The sequence below is a fragment of the Suricata suricatta genome, chromosome X (genome assembly GCF_006229205.1).
Source record: "Suricata suricatta isolate VVHF042 chromosome X, meerkat_22Aug2017_6uvM2_HiC, whole genome shotgun sequence".
NCBI lineage: Eukaryota > Metazoa > Chordata > Mammalia > Carnivora > Herpestidae > Suricata > Suricata suricatta.
The window spans coordinates 3,703,938-3,717,787 of record NC_043717.1 but is presented as its reverse complement, the minus strand read 5'-3'; positions in this window follow the sequence as shown (position 1 = coordinate 3,717,787).

The following is a 13,850-nucleotide window of genomic DNA, read 5'->3' as shown; positions in this document are numbered from 1 at the left end:
GAACCCACGAATGTGAGATCTGACCTGAGCCAAAGTTGGAGGCTTAACCGACTGAGCCACCCAGGCGCCCCTGGGTAGTCATTTCTAAGCTAACATCGTTAGCCCTTATTTTAAGGAGGTTTTGTTATAAAATAAGCTCACAAATATCAGACTAATTCTCAGATAAGCCTTGATAATGGCTGACCCAAATTGCCTTCTGGGAAAAGAAAAGGAAAGGAGAGGAGGAGGAGGAGGTGGAGAAAGAAACCTTCCTGCATGAGAAAAGAGGAACAAGCAAAGGGTAGGACAGTATTCATCCCAATGGGATATGGAGTGTAAGGTAAACATAGGGTTATTTCTCCTCTTGAAGTGTATAATTTTCCGCCTCAACTCGCCTTTTTTTTTTTTACTTCAATATAAATCCATTACAACAAGAAGCTACTAAATAACATTAATTTCCACCGAACCATAATGGTATGAGTTTTGAGAATGACGTTGGTCTCTTTTTCCAGTAGTGATTATTCTCCCTACCTATTGGGCAAAAGTAGCAGAAAGAACCCTCCCTTCCTTTTAAACCTTTTATCTTTTTGAAGTCACCCAACTGTGACAAGCAATACCTTTAAATCCCATTTCTGAAATCGCACTTAACTCTGTTCATAAGGTGATCCGAAATACCGTGAAAGTAAACAGAAGCCCCTACGTGTTCACTTGGAGACCCAAGGATGATTTATACAACAAAACAGAATGCTTCTTGTGTTGTCAGCATCGCTCGTGCACCCCACACGTGTCCTTCCCCGCTATTTCATGTAAATATCTACTGTGCTCATCTGAGCCGGCCGACCTGTTGGACAACAGGGTGTTGAGCTCAAACAGGGAAAATGCACTCTGCGGGCAAAATCAAAAGGAAATAGAGAAACTAGAAATTAAGGTTAAAAAATAGGGGAAAAAATACATCCTTTAGTACATTTGGATCAAAAGAGCTTAGAAAAAATTGGAATGTGGCTATCCAAGTAGGTAGTCTAATTGTTTTGAGTTAAAGAAAAAATTTCTATAGCTTATATCCATCCCTCTTCTGTAAAATTCTCCATCACATTGATCCTGTAGCTCTTTATTCTCACTAAGAGTATGTTTTACAGACTGTTTACAGTAGCATCAAGAAGTGCATCATTCCTCTCCAGAGGGTTCTGTGCCTAGACCCACCCCAGTGGACATACATTGTCTGATAGTGTCTTCAAGCCTTCTCTCTCTGGTATCGAATTCCTTGGGGAGGAAAACAGAAGATTGGATTTAAGGAAACAAATTACTCTTTCCATTTCAAATGGCTGTATACACATATGCCTGTCCCGCTTCTTCTGTGAAACCAACCCAGAGCCTTCCAGAGACTACGAAACAAAGAAACATGATCGCTGGTGAAGCCAGCAGTCCCCTAGAGGATCTCTGCGATCCCGGGATCACAGTAGGTGCAGAAAGATGGCCAAGTGCATGAGAAATTGGTTGACAATAACAGAGGACACCAAAAGAAGACATCTTTTTCGGCATGACTCCGAGAGAGTTATCCAGTGTGGGTGAAACCTGTCAAAAGGAAAAGCAATGATTCCTTGCTTGCAAGAGTCAGGTCAAGGTCCACAGGCTGCCTTTGGAAACCTCCTCACATCCAGTTTCTGTCATGGCACAGGACAGGAGCTGGGGGAAGTTGTTAAGAAAGAAAGCCTAGAGCCGTTCCTTGCCCAGAGCTGACTATGGCTTTGGCGGAGGGAGGCGAAACCAAGAGGGGTCACGTAGGCACACAGTCGCTCATCGGTAGTGCAGATATAAGCTCAAGGTCCCATACCCACTTGCAGACATTCAGCGTGGGCCCAGATAACTCGGAGAAGGCTCAGAGATGGCGCAGGTGCAGGTAAGCAAACCCCAGAGGCACAGCCTGGAACATGAGCCGGGCTCCACTTTCGCTGCTTCCTCTGCCCGCTCCCCCGGATTTTCTCACGTCCCTGGTCCCTACAGACATTTCCTTCTAACATGAGAAACAGCACTGCTTTACAAGGTGGTCGCCAGCCACGGGTCTTTAGAAAGATTCTGGAAGGAAAAACAGAACAGCATACGATCAGTGAAGACATACCGCAAAGCAGCCCAAACTGGGAACAGACCCATGGGCAAGAAACGAAAGGGGTCAAAAGAAAAAAATCCTGCTTTTCTGAAATGAGAATTTAAAGAAGAGATATATGGCCCTAAGGAAAAACTGATAAAAAAAAAGTAACATTACATGGGGATGAAAAGTAAGTAGGCAGAGCCTCAGAAGTAAATGGCAACAAAAAGTAAGTATGGCAGAGTCAGAGACAGACACAGAGACAGAAAGATTGAGAGACAGAAGAGATGGGTACATCTGGTGCCCTGGTGCACCAAGGCCCTGGTGCACCAAGATGGGTGCATCTGGTGTCACTAAGCAGTGAATGGAACATCCAAATGTGTCATTCAAGGTAAAATTTCTAGAATACAGAGAAATTTGAATCTGCAGGCCACAGATACCCAACGCTCTGCTTCTATAGCTCAATTAACAAATATTCTAGGAAGTTAATGCCATTTTAAGTTTTGTAAATACTTCTATGGAAATTCTGGGGGGAAAAAAACCTAGGAATGGAAGATTTGTCTGTGAGATACAAAGTACTATAAGACAGTGGAACAGGATATAAAAATTCCTCAAGAAAGTATATGTGTTCCAAAAATGTAACCAAAGGTGCTCATAAATTTAAAAGGATAGTAGTATGTGGAAACATATATTTCAGGAGATGTATGTTTATTAAGAAAACAGGCAGACAGAGGTCGAATCTCCCACCAACCCAGAGCAGCAGTATGAAGGATTCATTGAAAAGTTAAAGGATATGTATTTAAATTTTTTTTAATGTTTATTTGTTTTTGAGAGAAAGACAGACTGTGAGCAGGGGAGGAGCAGAGAGAGAAGGACACACAGAATCCGAAGCAGGTCTGAGCTCCGAGCTGTCAACACAGAGCCTGATGCAGGGCTCGAACCCACGAACGGTGAGATCATGACCTGAGCTGAAGTCGGCCGCTTAACTGACTGAGCCACCCACGCGCCCTGATTACTGAGATTTAATCAGAACATCAGGAAACATTAACGATACATTGAAGTATAGAACCGTGCTGATAACTCTGGAGATTGTGGCCGCAGAGAGGAAAAGGAATCCCAGCAATCACGACAGTATACCAAGAATAATGGAACTGACTAAAAAATAAAAAGCATTCCAACAAGTGCAGTTGGAAAACAAGACAAGGTTGGGTGCTTGGCTGGCTCACTGCTGGAGTGGGCAGCTGTGGGTCTCTGGGACGTGAGTTCGAGCCCCACGTTGGGTGTAGAGAGGACTTAAAATAAAATCTTTTGAAAAAAGGAAGTGAAAACAGAATATACTAAAAGTGAGTTGCTGATTTTTCTCATTATTAATTCCAGGCTTTCGATGGACATTTTTTTTTTAAACTCCCATCAAGCAAAAGAAATATAGGCACATTTAAGTGGATGTGGCTAACTACCATAAGCACTAAAAGGAGACTAATGTTCTTTCCAAAAATTTAAAGGAAAACCCAGTAATTCTCACCAAATATGTGCCACATGTATTCACTTTACAAAAATAATTGCCTAAGGGTAATGATGCCAGTAGAACTATTTTTGGAAACTATGTGTATTACCTAAAAATAAGAAAAGTAAAGTGTTTTATCCCTCTTTGAGCAAATACATATTCTGTAGAAAGTTCCCATCAGTTTTATTTAAATACTGAAACATCACCACGTGCTTTTGGCCACAAAGAGTTTGGACCTGACTTGGTTGGCTAATGGGTCAAATCCAATTAGCAGTAAGATTAGCTTGCTTAGCCAGTTCTGGAAACTCCATAATTGTAACTCCACTCTTCATCTTGCCTCTTGAACCCAAGTTTAACGTTCTGGCCAAGTGTCAGAGGCTGTCTTGGAAAAGCCATGGGGTATTGATGGCACAGTGACTGAAGTGTCCTCTGTAAATGGGAAGAAGCATTTCTTTTTTTTTTTTTATAATAGTTTATTGTCAAATTAGTTTCCATATAACACCCAGTGCTTCTCCGCACACGTGCCTCCCACCATGACCATCACCCCCTCCCTCTCTCCCCCTCCCCTTTCAGTCCGTGGTTCGTCCCCAGTATTCAGTAGTCTCCCTTGATCTGTGTCCCTCACTCTCCCCTGCTCTCTTTCCCCCTTCCTCTCCCCATGGTCCCCTGCCAGGTCTCTCCTGTTAGACCCATGAATGCAAACATATGGTATCTGTCCTTCTCTGCCTGACTTATTTCGCTTAGCATGACACCCTCGAGGTCCATCCACTTTGCTACGAATGGCCAGATTTCATTCTTTCTCATTGCCATGGAGTACTCCATCGTGTATATATACCACATCTTCTTGATCCGCTCTTCAGGTGATGGGCATTTAGGCTGGGAAGAAGCATTTCTGAGCATTAGTTCATCGTTGGTGAAGACCCAGGGACGCAGTGTGATGGGTAGACAGGCCAAAAAGGGCTGAGGAATTTTTTCTTACTTAATGGACTTTTTTTTTTAATTCAAGCAGTTTAGTATAGTTAACGTGCAGTGTTCTACTAGTTCCAGGTGTACCGTGTAGTGATTCAACAATCCTGTTCATGATTCTGTGCTCATCACAAGCGCACTCCTTAATCCCCAGCGCCTATTTCACCCATCCCCCGCCCCTTCCCTCTGGTAACCATCAGTGTCTTCTCTCTAGCTAAGAGGCTGTTTTTTCACTTCTCTCTTTTCTTCTTCGTTCCTTTCTTTGGTTTCTTGAATTCCTCATAGGAGTGAAATCATATAATATTTGTCTTTCTTGGACTGATTTATTTCACTTAGCATTATATTCTCTCAATCCGTTCATGTTGTTGCAAATGGCAAGATTTTTTTTCTTTCTTATGGCCAACTAATACTCCACTGGGTATCTATACCACATCTTCTTCATCCATACATCTGTGAATGGACTCTTGGTTTGTTCCGTGTCTTGGCTATTGTAAATAATGCTGTAATCAATATAGAGGTGCACGTACCTTCTCAAATTAGTGTTTTTGTGTTTTTGGGTAAATACCTAATATGGAATTTCTGGGTCATATAGCTTTTTAAGCTTTTTGACCTATCTCCATGCTGTTTTCCACAGTGGCAGCATCAATTTGCATTTCCACCAACAGTGCAAGGTGGTTCCTTTTTCTCCACATCTTCACCAACGCTTATTATCTCTTTTGCTGTTGATTTTAGCCATTCCCACAGCTATGATGTAATATATTATTGTGGTTTTGATTTGTATTTTCTGATGAATAATGAAGCTGAGCATCTTTTCATGTGTCTGCTGGCCAACTGTATAGCTTCTTGAGAGAAATATCAGTTCATGGCATTTGCCCATTCTTTCCCCACTTATTTTTATTTGGATTATTGGAGGGGTTTTGTTCCATCTGCAAAAGTTATTTATATATTTTGTGTACTCACCGCTTACTGGATAGGTAGGCCATTTGCAAATATCTTCTTCCATTTACTAGGTCATTCTTTAGTGTTTTTGTTTTGTTTTTGTTTTTTTGCTGTGCAAAAGCCTTCTACTATGTATTTATTTTGAGGGAGAGAGAGAAAGGCAGAGTGTGAACAGAGGATGGGCGGAGAGAGAGGGAGAGACAGAATCTGAAACAGGCTCCAGGCTCCGAGCTGTCAGCACAGAGCCTGACACGGGGCTCAAACTCAGGAACCGCAAGATCCTTACCTGAGCCGGAGTTGGACGCTTAACTGACTGAGCCACCCAGGCGTCCCAAAATCCTTTTATTTTGATGTAGTCCTAGTAATTTATTTTTGCTTTAGTTTTACTTGCCTCAGGAGACATATCTAGAAAAATACTGCTACAGGCACTATCTGAGAAATTATTGCCTGTATATTCTTCGGGGATTCTTAGATTTTCAGGTCTCACATTTAGGTCTTTAATCCGTTTCGAGTTTATTTCTGTGCATGGTATGAGAAAGTGGTCTAGTTGTATTGTTTTGCTTGTACCTGTCTACTTTGCCCAACACCGTTTGTTGAAGAGACTGTCTATTTCCCATTGCACAGCCCTTTGTTGTAGATGAACTGACCATATAATCATGCATTCATTTCTGGGCTATCTTCTTCCATTGATCTATGTGTCTATTTTTGTGCCACTACCAGACTGTCTAGATTATAACAGCTTTGCAGTGTAGCTGAGATGTGATGCCTCTAGTTTTCTTTTTCTTTTCCAAGATTACTTTCGCTGTTTGGGGGTCTTTTGTGGTTCCATACACATTTTAGGATTATTTGCTCAAGTTCTCTGAAAAATGCTGTTGGTGTTTTTTGAGAGGGATCACACGAAATCTGTAGATTACTTGGGAAGTATGGGCATTTTAACAGTATTTGTTCTTCAATCCATGGAATATCTTTCCTTTTTTTGTGTCCTCTCCAATTTCTTTCATCAATGTTTTATAGTTTTCAGAGTACAAGTCTTTCACCTCCTTGGTTACGTTTATTTTATTCTTTTTGGTGCAGTTGTAAGTGGGATACTTTTCCTTATTTCTCTTTCTGTGACGTCATTATTAGTGTACGGAAATACAACAAAATCCTGTACATTGATTTTGTATCCTGTGACTTTATTGAATTCATTTCTCAGTTCTAGTAGCTTTTTGACGGAGTCTTCAGGGTTTCTATATAAAGCATCACGTCATCTGCAAGTAGTGAAAGTTTTACTTTCTCATTACTAGTTTGAATGCCTTTGATTTCTTTTTCTTGTCTAATTTCTGAGGCTGTGACATCTAGTACTGTGTTAAGTAACAGTGGTGAGAGTGGACATCCTCGTTTTGTCTTAGAGGAAAAGCTCTGTTTTTCACCAATGATGATGAAGTTAGCTATGTGTTTTTCATATGTGGCATTTATTATGTTGAGGCATATTCCTTCTAAACCTACCAAGTTGGGGGTTTTTATCATGAATGGCTGCTGTATTTTGTCAAATGCTTTTTCTCCATCTACTGAAATGGTCATGTGATTTTCATCCTCACTCTTCTTGATGAGATGTATCCCATTGATTGATTTGTGAATATTGAACCAAACTTGCATCCTGGGAATAAATCCCACTTGATCGTGGTGAATGATTTTTTTAAAATATATTATTGGATTTTGTTTCCTTCTATTCTGTTCAGGAATTTTGAATCCATGTTTACTGAGATATTGGCCTAGAGTTTTCTTTTTCTGTAGTGTCTTTATCTGGTTTTAGTGTAAGGGTAATGATGGCATCGGAGAATGAATCTGGAAGCTTTTCTTCCTGTTAAATATATATATATTTATGAAATATATATTATTTATAAATATACATATAATGTATATTTATTTATAAAATATATATATTTAAGAATAGTGTGAGAAGAATAAGTATTAACTATTTTTTAAATGTTTGGTAGAATTCACCTATGAAGACATCTGGTCTTGGGCTTGTTTTTCCTTGGAGTTTTTTAATGACTGTTTCCATTTTATTGCTGATAATCAGTCTGTTCAAATGTTTTATTTCTTCCTAATTCAGTTTTGGAATGCTATATGTTTTTAGGAGTTTATCCATTTCTTCTAGACATTCCAAATGTTGGCGTATAATTTTTCATAATGTTCTTAATATAATCAACTATTTTTGTGGTGTTGGTTTTTATTTCTCTTCTCTCATTTCGGATTTTGGTTTAGTTCTCTCTTCCTTTCTCTCACTGAATCTTGCAGAAGGCTTGTCAGTTTTGCTCATTTTTTCAAAGAACTGGCTCCAGCTTGCATTTATCTGATCTATTGCCTTTCTAGTTTCTGTTTCATTTATTTCTGCTCTAATTTTTATTTTTTTCCTTCTGTTTTTTTGGGGGTTTGTTTGTTCTCCATTTATCTATCTCCTTTATGTGTAAGGTTAGATGGTTTGTTCAAGGCATTTTCTTTTCCTTCTTGAGGAGTAGTCCCATAAGCTTTCCTCCTAGAACAGCTTTTGCTGCGTCCTGAAGATTTTGGACCATGGTTGTTGTTTTGGTTTGGTTTGGTTTGGTTTTTTCACTTGTATCCATGCATTTTTTATTTTCATCTTTGATTTCTTGGTTGACGCATTCATTGTTTAGTAGCATGAAAGCATTCAACTTTCATGTATTTGTGTTCTTTCTAGTTTTATTCTTGTGGTCGATACCTAATTTCATGGCATTGTTTATGAAAAGATGCATGATATGACTTCAGTCTTTTGAGACCCATTTTATGATTTATGTGGTCTGTTCCAGAGAATGTTCCATGTACCCTTGAAAAGAATGTGTGTCCCACTATTTTGGGGTGGAATTTTTGAATATATCTGTTAGGTCCGTCTGATCCAATGTCTCATGCGAAGCCATTGCTTCTTATTGATTTTCTGTTTGATCTATTCATGGATGTTAGTGGGGTGTTAAAGTCCCCTAATATTATTATGTAACTATCAATTTCTTCTTTGTTTCTTAATAGCTGCTTTCTGTATTTGGGTGCTCCCGTGCTGGCCATATAAATATTTATAGTTGTTGTATCTTAATGTTGAATTGTTTCCTTTATGACTATGTAGTGTTAATTGACTTTATAATTTTTAGAAGTTTTAGGTTTATAGAAAACGTGACTGAAAGTACATAAAGCCTCATATATGTCAACTCTCCCAGTTTCCCCTGTTATTAATTACCATCTTGTGTGATTTTGGTGCATATGTTACAATCTATGTGGCTATTCTTTTTATGGTACTGATAACTAAGCCCCTGGCTTGCATAAGGGCTCACTGTTGATATTGTACCTCCTGTAGCTTTTGATAAATGTATGGTGAATGTATCTACCATTTTGGTATGATACAGAATATTCTAGAATGCCCTAGAAATCCAGTGTCCCATCTGTTCATCCATCTCTCCCACTTAACCTCTGGTAACCATAGTTTCTGTTTGTTTGTTTGTTTGTTTACTATAAAGACAGTAAACAAAACAAACCAAAAAAGTTTTGCATTTATACAGTGTCATAGAGTTGGTCTGGTATCGTGTATATGTAGCCTTTTCAGATTGACTTCTTTCACTTAGCAGTAACCTTCAGAACATTTTAAAGTTCTGAAGACTTTTAAAACAGAAGATAAACAGTAGTATTAAAGACTGAGAACGTTGTGAATCATATGTTACTTAAAGTGGGGTCACTGGATTTTTCTAACATTTAGCATTAAACCGCTTGCTTTTAAGCCAAATGGATGAATACTGACATATTTATGCTTAATGCCAGCCTCATTTGATATATGCACCGTGTGCATTTTCAAACACATTTTTCATTCATTTATGCTAGGGTTATCTGTTCATAAAGCTCTTGCTTGAAAGGAGCTTACAACTTTTTTTTTTTTTTGCAATTTTTATTACAAACAGTAGCTCATGTATGCATAAGGTTTTATCTGAAGGAGGGGGAAAATATATCTGCCAATGATGTTTGATGGCAATCAAAAATGACAGTATATTGAAAGTTTTTATAGACTATATTTTATGTCCATTAATGTTCAATCTTTTACTTTCAATGTATTAATGACATTTATCTGAGTGGTTTTCAATTGTGAATTTACATTGTCTTGCGGAAATTTATATCCCTTAATTCAAACTTTCAAATATGAGAGGAACAAAAATATTATCCTTCTTGAGTTGAAAATATTTGCGCCCATAAACATAAGCTATTCAGATTCATCAAGAAATCATTACATTTTGATAGCTAATAATACCCTAATCAGAAAAAGGAGATATTCCATAATAAAATTAAAATACCCCTCTATGATAACAGAGAATTAAAGCTAGTATCGTTAAACAAACAAACAAACAAGATAATGAACCCAACTGGGCGTTGAGGTCTTCATGAGCCCCAGGGTGGTGTCAGCCCATTGGACGGAAGCTCTTTCATTTTCTATTTCACAGCCCTGGGTCCAAACATTTGACTTTGAAGACTGAAAACAAGGGTGAGGGGGAGCATGGTTCTGTAATTTTTGCAGGTCTGCATATGTGTGTATATGTATATAAATCTGTTTACTGGCATAAACTGAAACTCTAGGAAATAGCCACATAGCCATACCGTGCTACTTCGGCCCAAATCTCCAAGAGTTGCATGTCTTCAAAATTGCATGACAAGGACCACTTTAGGATTTTATTGAAAAATCTTCACATAGAAATTCAAACTTTTCGTGCAAAAGAAATGTTACACGGTGAACCTGGAAAATGTTTTCACGTTGCTAACCAGCTCCTTATCACACCACTCATTGGTCAGGATGGTTCAACTTTACATAATATGATACTTGAGTCCACTTAGCTGAAACAGACAGGGGCGCCTGGGTGGCTCAGTCGGTTAAGCCTCCGACTTCAGCTCAGGTCAGGTCTCACGTTCGTGGGTTCGAGCCCTGTGTCAGGCTCTGTGCTGACAGCTAGCTCAGAGCCTGGAGCCTGCTTCCGGTTCTGTGTCTCCTTCTGTCTCTGTCCCTCCCCTGTTCACGCTCTGTCTCTCTCTGTATCAAAAATAAATTTTAAAAAACATTAGAAATAATAAAGCAATACTGACATGTATTATTGAAGGAAGAGAGAGATCAGACGTGGGGCTGGCTTCCTGCTTGGCAGCGTCAGTTGCTCAATACATATGCCCTTGGGGTGCAGGACCTTCCTGTTTTCACTGTCCCCTCACAGCTTTGACGTCCCCTGAGGGCTGGGTTCTCATGGCTTTCAGATGGACACAGCAGCACACACCTTGTCCTTGTTCCCAACACCGGGTCTTTCCATCAGTCGGATTGGCCCAGGTTAAGACACGTGACCCTCCGTGCCTGGAGTACAGCCGTGGGTCCAGGGCTGTGCACAGATTGACCTTCAGTCACCAGGATATTCCCCATGAGCTCGAGATGAATCCAGTCGGTCGAGTCTCATGGACTCCTTGTGGGAATGAGGAAGCTTTCCACACTCGGGGTTCTGATCCGAAGCAGGAAGGGGAGACGGGAACGTGGATATTGACTAGACAGTTTCCATCTCCCGTGCTTCCCCACAAAGGATACACAGCAGACTGACCTGACGTCACGGTCAGTGTAGTCCTTGCCCTCAGTGGGCGGCCCGTGGAGTATGGACCATCGGATTTATACGGATTGCATTCAATTGACCACCATACCTCTCATGAACAGGGAGGTCCCTCAGCAGCTACACTGGAGGCCTTGCTCATGTTACAGATCAGAACCCACTGAGGACCAGACGCCAGCCTCCCCTGGGGCAGCTAACTGCAGCCGGGAGGCTGGGACTTTGCCAGGCCGTCAGCTCTACACCCTGACCCTCCTGCAGCCCCAGGAAGCAAGAGGGAGAATGAACGAAAACAGAGAGGGAGGAGTCGCAGGGTAAAGGAGCGAAATGAAGTCCAACATGAGTGCGTGCTCGTCTGCAGCCTCCAGGCCCATTTATCCGATCACGTTACACAAGTCTCAGCACCCCCTCCTGTGTCCTGGTGATGCCGCGTGGAAGAGGAGAGGCGTTCCCAACACGCTTACAGCGCACAACCCCGTGGCACCTTCGTTCGCCGCTCCTTTCGCCCAGTCTCCCTCCGTTACTCGCATAAGGCCAACGTCTCAGCACCCCAGAAAGAGGTGTAAAGACTCCTTGTAAGTGCACGGACATTCCCGCCCAATTATGCGAAAGCCATTGCGGCCCAGCCCATCTTGAACCGTGCAGAGTTTGATCCTGTCAAGCTCGTCGTAGAAGAACACTTCCTTGTGTTAACTTTGTGTTAGAGGTGTCCCGTGGCGTACCCGTCGGGCGGGTGTTAACTCCCCATCCGGATCAAACATACTCAATTAATAGTAAGAATTACATGAAAGACTGTGGTTCTCTCTCCAGCACTGAGGGAAAAAAGGACAGATTTTCAGGAGAAATTCCAGCAAGATTTGTCCAGATCCACACAGCAAGTTGAAGGGAACCGGAAACGTTTTCTGTGCTGTGTAGGAATTGCATGGGTGCAGGCGAGGCTGAACGCCCCAGGCTTCTCCCTACCGCCCCATCCCCCACACCCCATCCCGTTTCCCTCTTCCGGTCCCACCCACCACTGACATGTGGGCACGTGAACTTTGCTTTCCCCCATCGTTACTCACAAGTCCTGCGTGGGGAGCACCATGTTTCTTGCTTGGAGGCACGTCGCTCATTTTCTAGGAACGAGGAGAAAACCGATGGAGGGGTGGTTGACAGCTTCCTGTATTTTGAGTAGCACCTTTCATTAGTAGTGGGCAGAAGATGAGGTGAGATCTGAGCTCTAGCTCCCAAACATCACAGTCAACTTTCACAGGCACCCATAGGTTCAGTTCCCCGCCCTACTGTGGTGTGCCTGGGAGACGCCCACTGTCCTGGAAGTTTCCCATTACTTATTTTGTATCTTCTCCATTCATCATGCTCCAGCTGTCTCCTTACCCCAAAACAACATTCTGGAACCACCACTAAAAAGTATGTTGCTACGGGCGCAATTATGCCCCCCACCAAGTTCATATGTGGAAGCTCTGCCCCCTCAGAATGGGACTGGATTTGGAGACAGGGTCTTTAATCTGGTGATGAAGGTAAAATGCAGTTCCAAGACTGGCTTCTAATCTAATCCTTATAAGAAGAGAGGATTAGGACCCAGACTCTCACAGAGAGGGATGAGCCTGGGAAGACACAGCGGCAAGCCAGCACCTGCACTCCAAGGATGAGGTCTCTGGAGAACGCAGCCCTGCCCACACCTGGATCTTAGACTTCCAGCCTCCAGGACCGGGGCCTCAGTCTGTGGTCCTTTGTTATGGCAGCCGGAACAGAATCGTACAGATGCTTATGGGATTGTTTCAGCTGTGGCAAGTCTGTACGTTTACGTGTCCCTTCTTGCGCATTGCATTGGGTGGCTGGCAGCGGCAGAGTGACACATAGGTCCTGCGACCATAGCACAGAGCACTATTATCTCCCTATTGCCAATTTTTCTCCAGCGAAGTGTCCTTCTCTGGTATCATTCTTCCGGTCTTCCTGGCCTTACCCATACCTATACCTTCCCCCCTTGCATCTCTGCATAGACTAGCGGCCCCAGTATCCCCTGCCCTGACTTAGTTGTCTTGCTCCTGGGGAAGCTGAAACCCATGATTGTTGTGATCAGTCAGAGCAATTTGACACAAGGGTAAAAAAAGCCAGAGATAGATAATAATAATAATAATAATAATAATAATAATAATAATAATGTGTGGTACCTTGCCAGTAATTGGAATCTTCTTCTCTCTGTTGACGTGTCTTTTCTCAGTAACATGCGTTCACGGATTTCACGTTGGATAAGAAGTGAGCTATATATCCTCTTCCTTCAAAAGATGTATATAATCCTCCTACTTTGCAAATGAAGTGTGAAAAAGTTCTCTCAGGATAGGCTCAGAGAAATCAGCAAAACTATTAGATGTCAGCTGCACGTATAGTTGTTTCGGCAGCAAAGGTTTAGTCAACGGTGGCAGGTGGCATTTGAGAGGACTTTGTAACGGGCATTGTTGGAGGCGGGCCCCTGGCCATGGCTGCATCCCCAGTGATGCACGGTCAGATGGACCCCTGCTAGGAACCAAGGATGAGGGTGCAGGGCTGGCCGGGCAGGGTGGGCTGCAGCTGGCCTGCTGAGAACCTGTGCAAGCTAAACAGTGTGTCACACCGACGTGTGGTTGGGGCAACAGGGGTACCTGAGGGAATGCGGGAAGGGTTTCACAGAAAACCAGCAGAAACATGAAGTCAGTCTCCAGCTGGTGAACATTGGCAGGATAAGCATGTTTTCTGAGGAGAGGCTGGAAAAGACTTCGGTATGGAAATCCCC